The 21,367-nt window shown below is 34.7% G+C and overlaps 1 long non-coding RNA gene across 4 annotated transcripts; it reads right to left on the bottom strand.

The window, feature by feature from the left end:
- Window positions 1-15,816: 15,816 nt before the first annotated feature.
- Window positions 15,817-19,402, bottom strand: LOC113281558. Of its 4 annotated transcripts, none has more exons than XR_003326240.1 (4): window positions 19,153-19,402; window positions 18,332-18,405; window positions 17,646-18,226; window positions 15,817-16,269 (listed from the first exon to the last, which is right to left on the bottom strand). It is a non-coding gene; the product is annotated as an uncharacterized LOC113281558 (long non-coding RNA). The 4 variants fall into 4 exon arrangements; XR_003326241.1 differs by having other exon boundaries at window positions 17,646-17,948; XR_003326238.1 differs by having other exon boundaries at window positions 17,646-18,405.
- Between the last annotated feature and the right edge of the window lie 1,965 nt (window positions 19,403-21,367).

The following is a 21,367-nucleotide window of genomic DNA, read 5'->3' as shown; positions in this document are numbered from 1 at the left end:
AGCATAATGTCCGCGCTCAACGCTGTGACCAAAACAGGTGCATCCACTCACTTGTCTTGGGATGATGAATGTTGCTCCAATCATGTTGATCTTGATAAATCACTGATAATCCGAAAGGTCAAGGATTTGATAAAGATGTGGAATAGATGTGATGAATATCCATCTTCAGTTAATGCTTCAAATGATTCAATAGAAGACAAATCTACTCTGGATGTCTCAGATGAGTCTACTACAGATTCTCTCTTCACTTCAACTTTTGATTCAGAACTTGAGTATGACACAGAGCTTCTTGATCTCTTGAATAAAGAGATTCTTCAAGAGAACCTTCACTTAAAGGCCTCCTTGAAAAAAATTGAGTCATCACTCCAGGAGAAAAATATTGAGATAGAGCGTCCCAATGATAAGTTCTTCAGAACCATGTCTCTAAAGGAAGAAGAGATTAACACTCTCAAGTATGACCTGCAAAGGTTATCTGGAAGCTCTGACAAAATTGCAGCAATGTTATTTGGTAGAGATCCTTTAGAAACACGAATAGTTTAGGGTTCAAAAGTAAAACTCAAAGCTCAAAGTTGTCCATTCCAACTAATCAAGGAACAACGACTGTTGATTGTTGTGTTAAACATGAAGGGTCACATAATGACGAAAATCCTCATTAATTTGTACGTTTTGTGGACATTCTAAGCATGATAAAAACACTTGTTGGAGATTCAGAAGGAGCAATAAGAAAATCATCAAACTTCAAGAGAACATGCAGAAAATGAATCTGAGTCCGGATAACCAAGCTCTCTTAAAAAAATCCAGATCTAGACGAGGTAAGAAATCTGTTTACACGACAACCAGTGATAATCCACGAAAAAAATAAGAGGTGTGAGCATATAGCTCACTCTGTCACAAACTGATGCTGGTGACGTCTGCATCCTCATTTTTAGCTTGGGAAAAATGAGGTTTGCACTAAAAATGGCTCAAGTTGTTACTTGTGAAAATCTTTTTCTTATATTTGTTAAGAAAATATTCTCCTAAGAAGATGGAAGGCGGATAATAAATCCTGAAAGACTTTTTCAATGTATTATAGGGTTTTGGGGTCATAAATCCGTTTTATTTTTGTCCTCTCTTTCTCAATTATGTTCAAAAGATACAATCTCATGGCTCCTGTGACTAGAGGGATCACAAAAAGAGATGCAGTTGAAGCAGTTAATGTGTATCTTTGTGAAGGAATCTCTTTCTCAAGAGTAAAGAAAGTGAAGTCGACAATCAATGGAGAAGGTTCTTCTTCTAACTGTCTCTTGTCTGTCTGTCATTATGATTATGATTTTAGAGGCATGGTGAAAGATTTCATCAATAATAGAAATGATTTGAAATCTCAAATCGTTTCCTCTTTGTAAAAGATAACTCACTATGAACAAATGTTGTCTCTAACCAAGAACACCTTGTGTGAACTAAAAAGAGAACTTAGTGAGTTAACTGACATTTCTGAAGATCTAGAGGAATTGAATGATCCCATAATCAATAGTTTCTTCAATAATGAGTAGGAATTCTCTGTAGATGCTCTGAGAAAGCTCTATAATGTCTAGTAGAACTTCTTAAAAGAATTTTATTCTTATTTTTGTTTAAGAAGGATAACTAGGGTTTGGAATAGCCATTATTGTGAGTACACATAGCTATATCCAACATTTTCATCTTCATGTTTTAGATTTATTTGTTTAAATTCTAAAGTTTGGTTTGGAAGATGATTTTTGCAGTATTAATCTTTATGTTTTTATATATTGCAATGTATTATGGGATATGTGTGTTTGCGTCCGTGAACTATTATTGTCCCATATATTGTCAAAAGTTATCTCACTTATATGTCGATATGCATGTATTGATACAAGATCGATGAACTTTTGACAAACAAAAGTCAAGCCTATTATGTCATTTATTGATGTAAGATAGGTTAAAATCTTTTGTTTACAAGGATTATGTCTATTATATGTCATTGTGCCAATAATGATGGAAAATAGAATGAATCCTTGTATATTCCGCAGTATTGATCTTCCCTGATCCATATTATACGTATATACTGTGCGGCTCCAGTCTTCTTGTGTGAGCATTTCCAACTAGACTAATCATAGATTCGTTTGTGGTTATTTTGGTTGTGTATTCCGATTAAATTAATCATGGGTTCTCTTGTGATTAGTTTAATTGAGAATTTTTGATACAAAATCATTTTGTGATTTTTGGTGTCCAAAAAAATCCTTCTTTTTTCATAAAAGTAAGGTCGCTCTTGTTGTTCTTTCGGGAATGACATCAAATGGGGGAGAGTTCTTTTGAACTTGCGCTTAATTGCCATATCTTTGTGGGGAGTGCGGCTGTGGAATATTTGAGGAGTTATCTTGTATCTTTATAAACTCCGTGATGAATGCATTTAGCTTCGGCTTTATGATTGCATCTAAACAAAGTTGATATGTACTTTTCTTTGGTCTTGAAGTGTCTCCATGAAAATTTTCATTAGGATCTCGTTTTCGTACCTTTGCCAATTTTATTGACAAAAAGGGGGAGAATTAATATGTAGTTCACACTACAAATACATACGGTTTTCAGATCATTATGTAATGGGGAGTGGTTTTCGTGTTGAGACGAAGTATTGACTAAGGGTGAGTGATACGTATCACCATAGTATTGTTGTCAAAGGTTGTGATATGAGAATTTTGATGGTGTGTAATAATACTATGACACTGTATAACAATGATCGAGAGCTTTTGTTTTCTCATTGTTATGGCTACGGAACTTAAACAACTATGATGCTGACCTTACAACCTTTGGAATCATGGGAGTGCTTGGAAAAGACGACGTTTTCGAGTAATGTTGAAGCGCCAAAGAGATCAAGCATGTGGACGTGAAGCTACAAAGTTTTTATCTATTTTGTAATCCATATGTATTGATAATTTTGTCATTAAAATTGACAAAGGGGGAGATTGTTAGAGCACTGCTCGGCCGAACTAGCATGCGTTGCTATATCAAGCATGTTTGTCAATATTAGTGATCAAAACTATATGTATTGATTTCTAGTTTACTTATGACTAAGTCTCGGTCTAAGATAGTTAAGTGCAGTTGAGCTCCAGACTCCATGGCGATCATCTTACGAAGACGAAGAACTACTCGAGGAATAAGTGGAACATCATCCGACAAAAAGGTATGTGGAGACTTGAACTTATCTGTCACTCAAAAGTCTATTATATCTCCTACTCTTGAGACAAAGTCGTATAAGTATGATAGTTTTCATACATACACATTTGCTATTTCGAGCCGAGTTTACTCGCGCATCTTTTTCTCGAAAGATTTCTTGGTGAGCTTTTGCTTTAACTATTTTCATATTTACCCGTGATGAAAGTCATGATGATGTTTCAATCTTGAAAATATTTTTGATGACGATTGTCGTGAATAACGATTGTTATAATATTATAGAAGAATGTTTCAATGATTGAAACGTAGAGTTGAGATTACCAACTATGGATATAAGCATATATAATACGTTCGCACATTAGTGTATAAATCCATGTGCCGGAAACCAAGTGCGTGCATATGTGTGCATGCGGTATTGGTGAAGGAGACAGGTTGAGTACGTATACCCGTACGCGTACCTGCGAAAGTTTTCATACTGAAAATTTCTGCTGAGTTTGTAAGTTTGCAAACTAGTAAACCAGTCACCTTAGGTACGCATACTCGTACGCGTACCCACGGAAGTTTTCGAACCGAAAATTTCTGCTGAGTTTATAAACTCAAATCCGGTAGCTAAGGTACGCATACCCGTACGCGTACCCAAGCTGGTTATTTCTTAAATTGGTTGTTCATGAACTTTAAACAATAAATAATTATAAGGAATGCAATCTTTGCAAACCGTGGATATATTGTTCATGAATTGATTCAAGTGAATCAAACCGATTTTGTTTCAATTGTGTCTATGAATAAAGACCTAAGCAATTGAACAACTCTTGAACTAGTTCTTATGAGTCATTTGAACTAGTTATGAGAAAGATGAATACGGTTAATATGAAAGTGCTCATATGGCTAACCATTGGTTAACTATTTGTGAACCAACTAAGTGTACATGTTTAGGTAGAGTTAATCAAACCTAAATGAATACATTTCATTTGTGTGTGACAAGCTAAGTTTCGATCTAACGGTTGAAAGACATTAGCTTGGTTGAATCAGGTTTTTCATCTAACGGTGAATATTGAATACTTTGTTACCAAGATAACTTGGAATGCAAACCCTGATTTGAAAACTATATAAAGGAGACATCTAGCAACTGGAAAAACTAATCCCCACACCTCCTGTGTGATACTAGTTGGTTTTGCTAGAGTCGATTCTCCTTTAACCGTAGGTTTCTTCTCGAGACCATGTCGGTTAAAACGGCTTTGACGAAAAATAGTTTGTGAATAACAACTATATAACGTTCTCTAAGAATGTTTCAATGATTAAAATGAGAGTTTAGATTATATAACCATTGTTGGATATAAGTATTGTGTGGAAACACATACATGTATAAGTCCTAATTCCTTGAACCAAAGTATTCGGACTTTGTTGATCAGGAAAACCGGAACAATGCCCGCGAACCCAGTCTGCGTACTGTCGGAGGTTCTCTTCCCGAGAAAATCTGTTGGAGTTTGTAAACTTGTTACAAGCTTATTCCGGGCACTTAAGTCCGCGTACCAAGTCCGCGTAGTTAGGTTGGTTATATCTAAAAACGATTATTCGTGAACTTATACTTATGTTAACTAAAGGATGCAAGTTTGAAAACCGTGGCTATAAAGTTCATGAATCGATTCGAGTGAATCAAATCGTTTTTGCTTCAATTGTGTATTGTATACTTCTATAAGATCTAAGCAATTGAACAACTCTCTAACTAGTTTACTTGAGTCATTTGAACTAGTTATGGTGAAGAAGAATATGGTTAATATGAAAGTGCTCATATGGCTAACCATTCGGTTAACTATTGTTGAACCAACAAATTTACATGTTTGGGTACGGTTACACAAACCTAGACATGTGCATTTCATTTGTGTGTAACAAGCTAAGTTTTCGATCTAACTGTTGAAAGATATTAGCTTGAATCTAATCAGGTTTTCATCTAACGGTGAATATTGAATGCTTTGTTACTAAGCTAACATTGATTGCAAACCCTGATTTGAAAGACTATATAAGGGAGAAATCTAGCAACTGGGAAACCTAATCCCCACACCTCCTGTGTGATACTAGTTGTATTAGCTAGAGTCGATTCTCCTTTAACCTTAGGTTTCTACCGAGACCTTGTAGGTTAACGACTTGGAGACTTCATTGGGATTGTGAAGCCAGACCGATACTACTTTCTTGTAGTTGTGTGATCTGATCTTGTTGTTTCTATCGTATTGAGTACAATCTTAACGATTGGCTTGAGATTGATATCTTCGATAGGCAAGATATAAAAGTAGTCACAAACATCTTCGTCGCATCGTTTGTGATTCCACAATATCTTCTTTCGCTGCGTCGATTAAGATTATTGTGAGGTGATTGATAATACTAGGTTGTTCTTCGGGAATATAAGTCTCGGTTATCAATTGGTTCCTATTCACCTTGATTTACCAAAAGACGGAACAAAACTCGTAGGTATTTCTTTGGGAGACAGATTTATCTATTACCGTAGACTTTTCTGTGTGATACAAATTTGTTTATTAAATTCTTCGACTTTGGGTCGTAACAACTCTTAGTTGTGGGTGAGATCATCTAAGGGAATCAAGTACGTAGTATCCTTCTGGGATCAGAGACGTAGGAGCATAAATGTACCTTGGATCAGTGTGAGATTGATTGGGGTTCAACTACAGTCCAGACCGAAGTTAGTTCTTAGTAGGCTAGTGTCTGTAGCGGCTTAATACAGTGTGTGTTCAATCTGGACTAGGTCCCAGGGTTTTTCTGCATTTGTGGTTTCCTCGTTAACAAAACTTTTGGTGTCTGTGTTATTTCTTTTCCGCATTATATTGTTTATCTTTATAATTGAAATATCACAGGTTGTGCGTTTGAATCAATCAATTGGGAAATCCGACATTTGGTTGTTGATTAAAATTGATTGATCCTTGAACATTGGTCTTTGGTACATTTCAAGTGTTTTCTCTTGTATTCAATTAGACTCGCATATTTCTATTTGCTTGAGTAAGTATTGAATCGAGAAAGAGAGATATAACTTTTTGATATATTTTATTAAGATTGAGTCTAGTTGATTCTCTTGAAAGTATATTAGAGTTAGTCCATACAGATTGCTAATCGAAATATTGGGTGTGGTTGTTGTACCCCCGCTTTTTCATATTATACAAAGCTAAAATAGATAAGAGTAAAGGAACAAACTACAATTCTGGATAGACATAAAGAGAATACTTTCAATCCATCTATAGTTGGATCTGTAGGATCTTGTTTAATGGGAAAACAAATACCTACACGAACTTTTGATCTCGTGAATTTAAGTTAGCCCTAATATCTCTTTCGCTTCCTGAAAAATTGTAAAAGAGAAAAATCTGATTGGTCAAAAAAAACGAAAACAAAATATAAAGTACGCAAAAAGATCAAAATAGGTCACCGAAAAAACTGATTGGTGACTAAAAATCATTATCGTCAACAAACTAATGAAAAATAACCTCAAATAAAATCATAAAAAAATTTGATTTTGGATTCAACAATAGAGAGACTGAAATCAGGATATTGAATATATTTTAAACATACTCTAATAGAGAAAAGGGTTGGGGTTTACCAATAAATAACTGGCTTTGGTTATTTGTCCTTTTTAGCAAGAAATAATACTTAAAAATACAAAACAAAACAAACAATAATTAGATCAAATCAACTATGAACCATCGGAAAAAATACGACGATGAGCAAAGAAGAAATCTGATACAAACAAAGAGAAGAAATGATAATAGAGAGAAGAAAGAGAGGTAGCAGAGGAAAAAATGCGGCAATAAAAAAAAGGTTAATAAAAAGGTTTTTACGGTATTGAAGCGAGACAAAGAGAAGTGTGGTTTAAAATATCGTCAATTGGTGGTGGGAAAAATCCAAAGATTTGCTATTGGTTGAAATACACCCCGGTGGGGCCAGAAGCTCTCATAAGAGAGCTTTGTTCAGCTTTTAACCACAACAGAGGAAATTCACCTGAAATCATATTATTAATTGCCGATTTCACACCTACAAAACAAAGGTTAATCACAAAACAACGTGACGGCTGATTCACGACCATGTCGCTCTCTTTAAGACGTTTCGTAGCTCTGCCTTGAGTTTTGTGCAAGCAGTTCTTTCTTCGTCATAACGTCCCCAGGATAAAACAGCCGAGAAAACTCTCTTTCAATCTCTCATGCACACTATGAGAGATTGAACACTTTCACTCTTTCTAATCTTGCTCAGATTTTGGTCTCTTGATTCTCAGAAAAAACGATGGTGTAAAACTTATGTTTTTCTGTTCTCAAAATCTGCCTTTTATAGCCTTACATTATAACCGAAATTAATAAAGAACTAGTATGTAACCCGTGCTACGCACCGGGATTGACGGGATCAACTAAGTTAGTGTGGCGGGGCTTCGCCCTGCGCCCGTGATCAAATGCTTTAGATTTTTATTTTCGAACAGTTAGATTGATTTTTTAAAGGGATAAGGAACTCTAATACCACTTTATGTATCTAATGATTTGATGATTTAGATTTGGTTTATAAACCTAAGGCTAGGTTTGATATATATAAGCTAATTCTATGGAGTCAACCATCTTTCCATGGAAATAGCGTGTTTTCCATCGTTTGATGAAAAATCTATTTTCATGGAATAGTGAAAAAAGTGTAGCCTAATGTTTGTTTTAAACTCAATTTCATGGAAAACCTTTCCTTGCCTCCCCGGGAAATTGATTCCATGGAATTGTTTCCTTTTCCTGTATTAATTTTATGAACTTATATATAAATAGTTAAATTTTACATAACTATATTTAGTTGTAATCGAACATAGTTACACGTTTTTTTTATTTATTAACAAAATGTCATATCCAACGACTTTATCTGTAAAGGTTTTAGAAGACATCACAAATTTGTGAAATGCAATTTCAAAAGAAAAGAAAAGAAATCTAAATGCAAGAAGTGTGCATGCAGTGTTATCGCGGGGATATATACCTTTATTTATGTTGAGATTTAGAAGTCTATCAATATAACAATACTATGTCGAATCCAGTTTCGCGTAGCACCTTGTCAACATTGCATTTCTTGAACTACTACTTAAGTAAAGTTCTAGGGTACAACTTAATAAGCCTTATTTAAGATGGGCAATGGTCCCCAAGAAAGAATGCCATGGTAGCTTTATTTATTATAAGATAAGCATCCATTTAGTTTAAAATTGTCGCGATTGGTTTTGGTTTGAAAAAAATTAAAAGATACACTTGTCGGAGGATAACAATATGTTTGCAAAGCGGTGTGCCTAAAAATAAATACTCATGGTATCTATAACCTTTATTATTGATAAGTAAACACTATGTTGCCTTCATTTATCTCGATCAACAATGACATGTCAGGATCCCTTTTAATAATCTCTTCCATTTCATCGTTATGTTCATCCAACTTGATCAACATAGGCATGTCATTGTCGTATTTTATAGTGTTATACTTTCCCTTTTTTACAAAATCTTTCTTAATACGTGTTTGGAGTTGTTCTTTGTTAAAAAATGTTCTTACTCTTTCGTTTTTGTTTAATAGATATGCTTTTTCCAAAGCATTATCATAATGAAATATGTCATGATGTGCTTTCAAACTGAGATATATATATGAAGTTTCTTAGTATGAATTTAAAGACCATTGGTTTCCCTATTGCAGTTCATATTTCTTGTATACTGTCTGCCCGATTTTTCTGCAAAACATAATAATTCTTTAAGAGGTTGCATCTTGTAATTTATTTATTCTTTCAAGGTTCAAAACATAAAATAGGAAAAAGTGCAATAAAATGGACAAAATGCAGTTGCATTCTGTTGGTGGTGTTATTGCCTGATAACATAAAAAAAATATATGCTTTCAAGGTTCCGTAATCAACAAAATGAGAGTGATTGAAGTTAAAAAAATAGAAAGATCCTGATGACTCAGGATAAAATAAGAACAAAAAAAATTTAGTGACCTCATAGTGCATATCATTGAGGATGTAACATGGATCACCCTGAACTATCATTTTGGGACATGGTTAAGGAAATGAACAATTTAAATGTGATGTTTCCTTACAGCAATTCCTAGATTTGCTAGCTAAAATATAGAAAAAGGCACAAAAATTTAGATTAACATCATGATACAAAAATCAAAGTATGGAAATTGTTTCAAACATTTTGCGATATAAAAATCAAAATAGCTTAAAAACAAATCCATTACAGTAGAACTCCTATAATTTAATCCGCGATAAATTAATAATCACGATAAATTAATAAAATTTACCGGTCCCGAATCGGGACCAACGTGCTAAATTAATAATTCTCTAAATTTATAAAATAATAAGTTTTTTTAGCTTTCTATAGGTCCCTTCAAATATATAAATTAATAACTCTCTAATTTATATAAATTTAGTTTTACATTTATGCAAATTTGGTAAAGAATGATTCAATTGTGACTTGGTTTTTCTTAAAATTGATGTCACGTTGAATTTCATCTTGGATTTTTTTTCGTAACATTAAAAGAGTTTTTGGTTTTGTCATTTCCTGATGCAGTAAAAACCTATTCAACATCTTTGTAACTTTGATAGTTTCTTTACGGGAAGGTGGCTCTGTAACTACACTTTCATCTTCGACTTCCATATCATCACTTTCGTATTTTCCCACGACACTCTCAATTATTTATTCGTCAATCAACAAATCTGAATCAATATCCTTTTAAGGGTTGTTTAAAAGAAATTCAACATCCATTCGACTGTGATAATTCAATCTATTGATTATATTTTGCAATTCTCCAGTTCCTTTATTATTTAACGAATCTCTTGGATTATTTGATACGGTGTCATCCATTGAACGAATCTTACAATGACGAAAGCAATTTGCAATGGAATAAGGTGTATTGGTTCATTTTTCTGATTATTTTCTTTTAGAATTAAACAATATTTTGATAAAATAATTTATATATAATTTAATAATTATTAATTTATGCGATTATTTAATATCGCGATAAATTGATAAATATTGTCGGTCCCGATGCTATTATTTTATAGAGGTTATACTGTATATGTAGTTTTTTTTAACTTTGATTGTTACAAAACTGGTGTTACAAAGCTGTGACATCCATCACTTGATGTAATTGCGGATATATGTTACAAAGTTGGTGTTCCTGCGGGCAAAGAAGTTGCTTTGGGTTTTTTGTCGGATGATGACATGGATTTACGTCCAACGGACATCCTAGTTCTCAACTGGGAGAATGGCCAAGACGTGTGCATGGATGTCACAGGTGTCTCACTCAACACTGGTGATGATGTTCGTGCTTTTGTCCCAGGCCAGGCCATTTCTAGAGCCATTTCGCAAAAGCGTACTAAATACTTGGATGAATGTGTTTAGCATGGTTATGTTTTGGGTGTTTTGGCTTTCACTACCTTAGGGGAACTTAGTGAAGATATTTTATGTTTTTTCAAACATTTGAAGAATTGCTTAGTTAGTAATGATGCTGGTGGTGTAGGTAGTTTTGTTTTTCATAGATTGGGAGTTGCTATTCAAAAAAGAGTTGGCGCTCAGCTTGTCGCTCAGCTGCCAACTAAAAATTCGGGTGTGTAATTTCTTGCATGGTGAAATTGAATAACCTCTAGGAAGGTCCATTATTTGAATTTGAATCTGTTTGCCTTTTTTTTTTTTTTTTGCATGTATACAACAACTGTGAATATATCTTTTATCAAAATAAAGATCATAGAAAATAATCTAGAAAAACCAAGCACCCTCTAAGTATGACAGGTTATTATAATCTAGAAAAACCTAGCACCCACTAAGTAATTGGTTATAAAATAAAAATCATGCAAGGACCATCTAAGAACCTTAGACTTGGCAACCACTCACCAATTTGAGCTAACATGACATCAGTTGTCTCCCCATTTCCTGATGTGGAAGAACTGCTGCACTAATAATCCCAGTATTGCTTATTCTTAGAGTAAACTTTGGATCGCCGTTACAATTTTGGATTGAAAAGGATAATTGGGTTAAAAAGATCTTCATCAGAGCAGGAAGCTTTTCAATAACAAAATTTAAGAGATAGTTTAAATCCCTATAACAAAAGAAACTAACTTTTGCTCTTTTACAAACATCTGAAAATGGTTCCAGATCTATCTTTACTCTTTGATCTATGTATGCAACAAATATGTACAAATTATATATCAGCAATATGAAACTTCAATGTCCCGTACTCATAATTAATAGAGACTAAAGAAAATAGTGAACATAAACATTCTCATTTTTAATGTACACCATGTATTTGCATAGTATTCCTTTAGTACCAATTTAACCATGTTACAAAGTTAGAAATATTTTCATGATCTAAGTTGTTTTCGTTGTCCGTCCAGATGTCTAACCAAACAAACAACGAATATGAATAATAAAAAGCAAACAACAAACTAACTCTTCAGAAAATCAGTCTTATTAATAAAAACAGTGTAATAAAACCAATGAACGATGAGGGAAAAAAGGAAAAACCCAATTCACACCTTAACATATTAAGTGCAGGTGTACATATTTTACAAACAAAAAACAGTTCAACTCAATGTTCGCAAGAAGATCAATTATCAAAGCCAGAGCAACACATTCAGATTACCAATTTAAGAATCTAAATAATATAAAACTGAAGAAATCCTTCCTTCAAAAAATAAAAATAATAAGTCAAGCAGAAGAGAACTACCTTACCCTGCAGCCCCCGGCATTAACATTAACTTATGTGGAATATAAACTCGATACGCCAATCCAAGATCCTAAAACTACGTACGCTTTAAACCCCAGCTAGGGATGGGACTTGGATTGGGTCAACCCATCCAACCCATGCCCAACCCGAACGTTGGGAGGACATGGGCAACGTATTTCAAAATTTTGGGCAAGCCCAGGCATAAATTTGATGAACCTAATATAAATTTGGGCAAGCATGGGTACAAATATTCCTAACCCAAACAACCCGCCCAACCCGAAGAACTATATATAAGATATTTTTTATAATTGGTATTATCATCTATTAGAGAAATTGAAGGTACTATCTTCAAATCTATTAATGAAAAAATATAAATTATTTCTATCTCATCAATTATTCAATATGAAAAGAGTTTATATAATTGTAAATAATCTTCAGTTATTTGGAAATTTAAAATAAATGGAGCAATTAAATTTTATTATTACTAAATTTATTATTATCACATTAACAAACTTGTATGTCTAGTGGAATTTGGGCAACCCGAGGAACATAACTTGGGCGGACTTGGGCAACACCTCAATGAGTTTCGCGAGTTTGATGGGCAATCTGGACAAAAAATTCCTAGCTCGGGTCCACCTCGGCCAAGCCTTCGAACCCGCCCAACCAGCCCAAGTTCTCCCCCCCACCCCCACCCAACCCCACCACACCCACGTTTATAGAAATTGGGTAAACAATAAAAGTCATTGATCTGAAACAAAAAACCCAGCCTAAAGTTGTTCAAGGACCAACAATAACAATTATTGTATATCCACTAAATGATGGTATAAAAGCCTGCCTCAGATAACGAACCCAGTTAACTGAACCTCTACGATTAACGGAAACAAATATATACCAGCAGATGGATGACCTTGCACATGAAGACCTTGTAGTAATGGACAGAGCATGACTGTCCGATCAAAAGTTATTACCCGGGGTAATTTACCCCTACTAATCATATTTTTCCACCACTAATACCTCCTTGTAGTGATAAGACATCATGTTTGCTATTGTTAAAATATAAGACATCATACCCGTGGAAATATTTGTGAATTTGACCTTCATATTAATGTTGAAAAATAAACGAATTTAAGTGCTTAAATGTTGTCTGTTTCACGGCATAGAATCACCGTAGTCCACCGTAGGCCAGGCTAATACATGTAAGTGTTGCAGCTTTGCAAGAACAAAAACAACTGAACATGTCAAAAGTATGGAATGTAAAGGAGCAGAAGCGATGAACCACTTTGCAGGTTGTGCAGATTCTGTTCCAGTTGGAATTCCCTTTTCTGCTTTGAGCATAAAGAGAAAAATGGTTCAATAGCCTGTTGGAGAAACATGAGTTAAATAAAAATGTTTTGCTCTTGGTGTGGTTTGATCTAGTGATCTATGAGTCCAAAGATACTTGCTCATTTTATGAGTGAATGAATCTCTCTTTAGTTCCACATTGGATATAATAGAGAAGGAGCTCACTATATAACCATATTCTTATGGATATGATGTAAAACAATGTGGATGGAGCGGGTAGGCAAAAATACATATTTTTGCCCATGCGATAAGCGCGTATGCCATGCACCAAGTCCCCCTTCTACACGTATTTTTTTTTTGGCGAGTTTTCTTTAGAAAATTAATTCTTAAGAGTTTTATTTATGGGTAAATTCTTTTTACGTGTTTTACTTGTTTCTGAAGAAAACCAAAACCTAACTTGATTTGCAAGTATTTCATCCTATAAATACAAATCGAAATTCTGTTTTCAAAACACAAGAAGCAATTCTTTTTATTATCTTCTTCCTTTGTTTGTGCGACGTTTTTACTTTTCATCCCCGTTGCTGAGTTCGAAGAGAGGGTAACTTGCGTTGTGCTAACTCAAGTTATATCGGGCAGTCTTATCCTGGATACATCTTAGCTGTGAGGAGTTCAGCATTACTCAAGTCGAGTATACCCGCGAACTAATGTGTTAAAGACAACTTGTTGAACCTGTGATTCTGCCCTCGTCAAGTTATTTCGATAGAGTTGTTTCGGATTAGTTCTTTACATATTATTTTGATACGCTAACGTGTTGTTCATCGTTGCAAGATTCCAACATAGCCAACACAATAATCAGGAGTCCAAATCTTTAAAGACATACAAAAGAAAATTGTCATTTCTAATTGCTAAAACTATTTCAGATTGGATATGTGCCAAATGGTTTTTCATTCAACACCCATGCACATTGTTGAGAACTCTTTATGCTCATATACAGATCAAACCATTCTCTATGTGAACGGAAAATATTGTGCATATATACACATATTTTTCTTAAGAGATTTTCTAACTGAGTACAAACAATTTATATTTCTTAAGCGAATTCCAAGTTGTAGACATTTCGGCCAAACATTACGCCGTTTGTCTAATATAAGCACTTGTCAGTGGCTATGGTTAAATAGTATTTCAAGATGAGGACAACATGGGAGTAAAATATGTCGGCTAAATTCCTCACTGCGGTAAGTACTTGAGCTCCCATGCTGGAAGTACACCATGCAGTCTCAGCGCCAATAACATCTGATGGTCCCGCCATCAAAATTATAAGAACTGGGAAGCATGAAAAACCATGTTAAACGCCTCTGCAAAGAAAGCTAGTTAAAATATGTAAAAGCCAGTAAAATAACTTTAACACTCCATAATAACTTTACACAACCCTATTTGTTTGGTAATAACTTTAACACTCCATAATATGAATTTGTCAATAAATACTCCAAACTTTAACCCTGTCATACTGATCAACCAACGGATGCGCTAACAGCTAGCAATAATCATACTGATCAAAATCAAGGTACCTGAATTCAGATTTATATTCTCTTTGTTAACCTCATGCATGCATAAACACCTTAATCACAATACAAAAAAGATATATCATTTTTATTGCCAACAATAACTCTAATACAACCTGCCAAGCATGACTTGGATGTAACTCAAGAGTTCGCTACGATTTGAGAGCTAAAAAAATGTCAAAACTGACGATTGGATTCGACTAATGTTGGCATACCTTACACAGTGCAACTATCATCAAGTTGGTTGTTACTATTATCAATTTGGTAATCAGTTGATCTTTTGCCTCGGCCATAGACCAAAATCCTTGTTCTTTTGCCTCGGCGTAGTCTACAATTCTCTTGGAAACTATATGAACCAAAATAAATATTAAGAAACAGAAAGAGCATGGAATACAAAAAAAATATCATATCTATTTTCTAAAGTGTGAGTTTGGAATGAAATTTTTCTTTGCCTTGACATGAATATTTAGAAAACATCTTAACAACCATCCCGCTTACCCAGTTGCATCCTTCTTCATTCGACCTGCTCTCCATGCAAGAACACAATCCAAAGAACCGAATTGCCAAGCTGCTAATGAAACGGAGTTCTCCCTGGACAACTGCAATTTTTTTTAATAAGTAATCCAATTAAGCCAGAAACTAATATAAAAACCTAGAAATGAAACATCAGTCATTGGAATCATTGAAACATCATCGGCACCTGATAGACACTAAAAACGAATAATCGCCTAAATGACCTCTAATATCGATTAACCATAATGAACACAAAAGCACATTACAGGGAAACTACAAACCGTGTTTTCTAAGAGAGTTAGTTAGAAACTCGCCCACACCTTATCTTCCAACAACTAACGAATATAAAGGTCAAGGTGTGAACTTTAACCTTGAGCAGTGTCAGTGGCTTTAGATATGAGGAGTCATCCTTTTAGTGTTTTAGTGGTTCTTTCAGAATAACACAATTAGACCATACATATTGGGTAGAAAGCAAAACAAAAAAACATATATGCACATATATGTATATAATACACGGAACGATGCATTAATAACTGAAGTCCGAACTATCGCGAAACCACACTCTCCTCTAATCATAAACCCCAAAACAAAGTTCAATTAAATATATTATTGAGACGATTCAATTAAATATACTAGTATAACACGCATGCGCGATGCGCCAATCATAAAATTCTGCACAAAAAAGCCGGAAAACGGAAGTACTTATGCTTTGACATTTATGATTACAAAAGCACGATAATGATATGATACAATTTTATTTTTTTTATTATTGTTTTCAGGCAAAAACGTCTTAATACAGGCTTATTGCCCTCCTTGCAACAACCAAACTACCCTAAACTTTTCTGCCATCAATTTCTAATGTCTTGCACAATTTGGCATTGTTGTTGCTTTGCCTATGTAACCATAGCTTGTCTTTTCCCTTGCAACAGCATTGTTGTTCCTCTTCAGTCATGGCTTCCCTTCTTTGACGTGGATAAAGGATATAAAATCCTATCGCATCTGTGGCTGCAATTGTTGTGGCTCCATTGTCAGATTAGACAACCTGCATAATGGCGAAAAAGAGTTAACTTGATTCGGACCTTCTTTTAGAAGATAGATAAACCTTCATTTATAATCATAACATGCTACTGCAGAAATGATGAGAAAAAGACCATATACGGTAAGGGATGTTTGTGCATTATCATTTAATCCCAACTAAACCATTAATGATTCTAATCCTCCAGCTTATAGAGTTCACAGAAGCACGCGCGATGCCACTGCTGTTTCCAAACATGTAAAACATAGTACTAACATTTTAAATCTATACACGTATAAGATGTTTTCTTGTACGTATATGTCTGACGCCGGAAATGTTCAGGGGGAAAACAGATTCAGCATGTTCATACACATAGTAGCTGCCCTCCTCCTAAAATTCAACATTCAAAACTGCTTCATGTCACATTATGATACTCATTTCCTAGTTGAGTTGCCAGCATGTAATAGACTGTTATGTGCTTAAACAAATGCATTAAAGATGTAAAAATAAAAACAATAAGATATAATCCCATAGGTGATTGTTGCGCTCCACAAAACCACGTTGTGACGGCTTATGAGAACCTAGTTAGAGTTCTAGCTAGCCTATCTGATGCGTGAACTCCTCAAACTTATTGGGCCTAATCTACAATGAAAGTACCTGCCAAGAGTAGATATCAAAATCATCGTATGTAGATGCACACAAAATTCATTCAATAGCATCCCTGATTAAATATGAAAATGAAACAGCAGCAAAAGATAACAAATCAAGATCCAGATTTCATATAATGCTTCATATTCCATATGTGTTCTCTCAATGCTATACCCCAAACAATTTAAATGGTCTTGTACTTTCTACGCAGTAAACTTTATTTGGAGATACATCTCTCACAGAAAATTCTCATACTTCGGAAAAGACAAAAGCAAAGACTTTAACTATTAAACCACTCTCTTCATCAAGCTTCACTCTGAATCCTGTTTTAGGAAACCGATAAATAGATTGGTACTTATAAAGGCTTGATCCTATTACAAAGTAGTGTACAGATATCAGTTCAACTATTCAAGTGGGGATTTAAACTTCGAATAGGACGTATCCAAGTACAGTGAAGTTTTAGATCATAAAGAAATATCAAGGAAATATACTCATAAAGGAATGAAAAGGTTAAAGAGAGATATGGTGCAAGTATGCGCAAAAATAATCAAGCATGATACAACAATTTTTAAGCTTCCTACGCCAGCCTCACATAAATCATTGACACAATAAGGCTATATGATTGACGCCATAAATTTCATTTAGATACGAAAATTATTGACATTTCCAAATTTTTGAACCTCCAAATATTGGAAATGAAGTCGCAACTATTCAACTTGACAGAAAAATATAGACATAGAAAAAAGTACACTTACTTGGATTCCATTTTACTCTAATCGAACGTCATAGATTTTGATTGCTACACCTCCTCTGATCCTCTCTAGTGTGTTAAATGATTGATCATGAGTATGACATTGCTTGTCTTCAGCATTTTCTGTTGCATTGAATTCTGAAAGGCGCTCTGGCTCGATTAGTCTAGGACTTCGACAGAGATCAGGGAGGTTACCCTCCATCGATAGGTCTGCCTTGAAAACACAAATCAACTAATAGAAACATATGAATTATCAAAATAATCAAGCTGTCATCCCACATTTCTGATCCCCGGGATCATCAAAACACTACACATATCGAAAACGTTGAAATGGTGTGAATTATAGTTTAATCTATGAAGGTTCACTTGAATTCAATAAAATTTAATAAGAAATTGAGAGGCTAATAGGAAATAACCAATATGTTACCAGTACCAACTACAATTATAAATAAAGATATAAATAAGTACAAATAAGGACACTTGGTGTGGACAAAATGAGAGAACCACAGAACCTAAATGTCCCAAATACTTTAAAAGTAGGAATTTTTTTCATTGGGGTATTTTGTCGAACAGTTGAAGCTCTAACTGGAACAAATAGCAAACATGCATGAAAAAATGAAAAATCATGTAAATCTTAACATGAAATGGAAAATCAGGTATGTTTTAGCGAAAATGAATGATCGAGCTTACCTATTCGGCTTTGTCACGGAAGGTATGATCTTTAGAAACCCCAAAGTTCCGGTTGAATATAAATCACGTAACTACTGCAAACATGGAGCGTATACATCACAAAACAACAGCAAACATGGAGAGAAAAAAAAACTGAATTCACGAATAAAATTAGAACATGGAACAAAACATTAAAATTGTCGACTAAAGCAGTTGCAGACCCGGAATAACCATGATCAAACATAACGACATTGCATTTTTCTCAAGCTTCTTATTCATGTTTTTATTTTCTGATTTTCTTTCAGTTGTGTCTTGGAGACATACTTAACAAACAATATTCAAACCTAAACTGTGTCATAGAGGGATGACAACACAGGCATCACAAACTTAGGATTCAAACAGTAAACAGGGGTATATTCTTACCCAAACTGTGTTGCTACTGCTACTGTTATTTTAGGCAATTTATGCAAACAAACAATTCAAAAATTTGATCATATTGTTCATACTGTAACCCAGAAACATTTGTTCCATTCAAACATCAAGACTACAAAATGAAGCTGGGAAAGTAACAGGTGAACGAAAAGGATGAATTGAAATTATACTATCAAAATCAATCTTGAGCTAAAACTTTGCTCTAAAGTAACCCTAGAATTTGAAATTACACGATCAAAAGAAAATTTCAGCAACAAATTGGCCCTAAACTAACCCTAGAATTTGAAATTAAACAATGAAAAGAAATTTTCAGCCACAAATTAGCCCTAAACAAACCCTAGAATTTGAAATTAAACAATCAAAAGAAATTTTCAGCCACAAATTGGGCCTAGATCATGTCTGGCACTTACTTGGGAAGTTTCTTCATTTTTTCTAGTTCATCTGCTACCACCAAAATCTTCGTGTTGCGGTATTTTTGTTGTACGTTAAGTTAATCGAGGAGAACGAAGAAGAGGGATGTTTTCATAGATTTTCTTTCTCAATTTCATAGTTAATCGAGGAGAACGAAGGAGATGCTTTCATGGAAGTCCCCAATTTCTGAATCAAGATGAAGAAGTTCTTCTTCTCCTTTTCTGAATGAAGATACGAAAAGAAAAAACGATGAAAAGAAAGGAAAGGAAAAAATTGAAGGGAAAATGTGGATAGCAGGATTCGAACACGGATTCGTTAAGTCAGCGTTTTACATAACTAACCTTTCAGTTTGTTTTTTTTACGTGACATTTTAAAGGAAAAATGAAAATCCGTAGGGGTATTTTAGTCATATGAAAAAGCTTCCCTGAAAGGAAGGCTCCACCAAAAATAGCTCTTTTCTTTATATTAATAATGTTATTGAGATGAGATATAGATTCGACATCCCCAAGAAAACAAAAAACAATGCCCCTCGGTGGATTTTCGGTCCTTTTTTCAATGTGTGTCTAGCAACACTCTGAGCATTGAGACAGGGAAGGGTGGAAGCGGCCCCACCCTCCCTCTCACACGATGCACACTCTGTTCACTTTTTTCGCGGTGTATCGATCATTTTTGAACAAAAAATAACGCTTCTTTAGTTGTGGGACTCAAAACTGGTAATCATCCATTAACGGTGATCACATTCATTACCCTTTTCGGTCATAATAAAACATAGATTCAATTGCGGGACTTAAAAGCAAATCCACGTCAAACAAAGATAACAGCTTATCTATACGGGTATATTAATTATATGTCCCTACTTTTAATTCCCTACAAACATATCCTTATACAACAATAAATATGTCCCTCCTCTTTTAATAACCTTATCCATTTAATATTAGATTACCTTAATACCCTCATCCATATAATATTTTTTCTTCATTTCAAAATGGAACAAATTTCTTCCACTACCACTTCACCACCACCACTAGCATCACCACCACCACCAACATTCAACTACCATTCCACCACCACCACCTACCAACCGCCACCACCACTAATATTCCACCACCACTCCTTCACCACCACCATTACACCACCACCAGTCCTCCACCACCACTAGTCTGTTGCCGTCACCACCACTAGTTAGTCACCGTCGCCACCACCGCTACTGCCAAATAACTAGTTGATCCAAATAAAAATATAACCAAAAGTAGAAGTTTATCTAGTTTAGGGGATCAACAACGATAATTGATCCAAAAAAAAAGGATAAACAGTAGAAGTTGATCCAATTTTAGTGGATCAACAATGGAAGTTGATCCATGTAAAATTGGATCAACAATGGAAGTTGATCCATGTAAAATTGGATCAACAATGAAAGTTGATCCATGTTAAATTGAGTGAACTTGGCGTGAGTCGAACACGCATCATCTGACATGGAGTCAGTCATGCTACCATTGCACCACAAGTTCAACATTGGAAGAAATTTACATGATTTAAACTACAAAGCATGATTTAAACTACAAGCATAATTATACTTATCCAATGAAATATCGCCAACAATAGGAGTTCAAAGGATCAACAATAGTAGTTGATCCCATATAGATGGATCAACAACCATAGTTGATCCAATAAAAAATTGGGTCAACAACAGGAGTTTATCCCACAATATGGATCAACAACAACAATTGATCCCATAAAAACATATAAACAACAACAAATTGATCATTACCTGTAGCTTCATAAACACTAACAGCTCCAAGACCAGTTTCAAAACCAATCTCGACAACTACAACAACCAGAACCACCATTCTACTAATATTTCCATAACTAATTTCTCATTTGTACCTCTCCACCATTACCCCCACCAACAAATCACACATCTCCAGCACCACCACCACCACCAAAACAACCAGAACCAAAATCCAACACCAATTTCATCATTCCAACCAAAACCACCATAGTTGATCCAATAAAAAATTGGGTCAACAAAAGGAGTTGATCCAAAATATATGGATCAACAACCATAGTTGATCCAATATCACTACCTGCTTCAACCCAGATTACCACCATATTTCATTCAGCAACAGGCTTCAATCTATGTAACAACAACTTATACCAACACTGACACCAACAAATCACACATCTCCAGCACCACCACCACCAAAACAACCAGAA

Source organism: Papaver somniferum, chromosome 5 (assembly GCF_003573695.1).
Source record: "Papaver somniferum cultivar HN1 chromosome 5, ASM357369v1, whole genome shotgun sequence".
NCBI lineage: Eukaryota > Viridiplantae > Streptophyta > Magnoliopsida > Ranunculales > Papaveraceae > Papaver > Papaver somniferum.
This window is presented reverse-complemented; position numbering and strand designations above follow the sequence as displayed.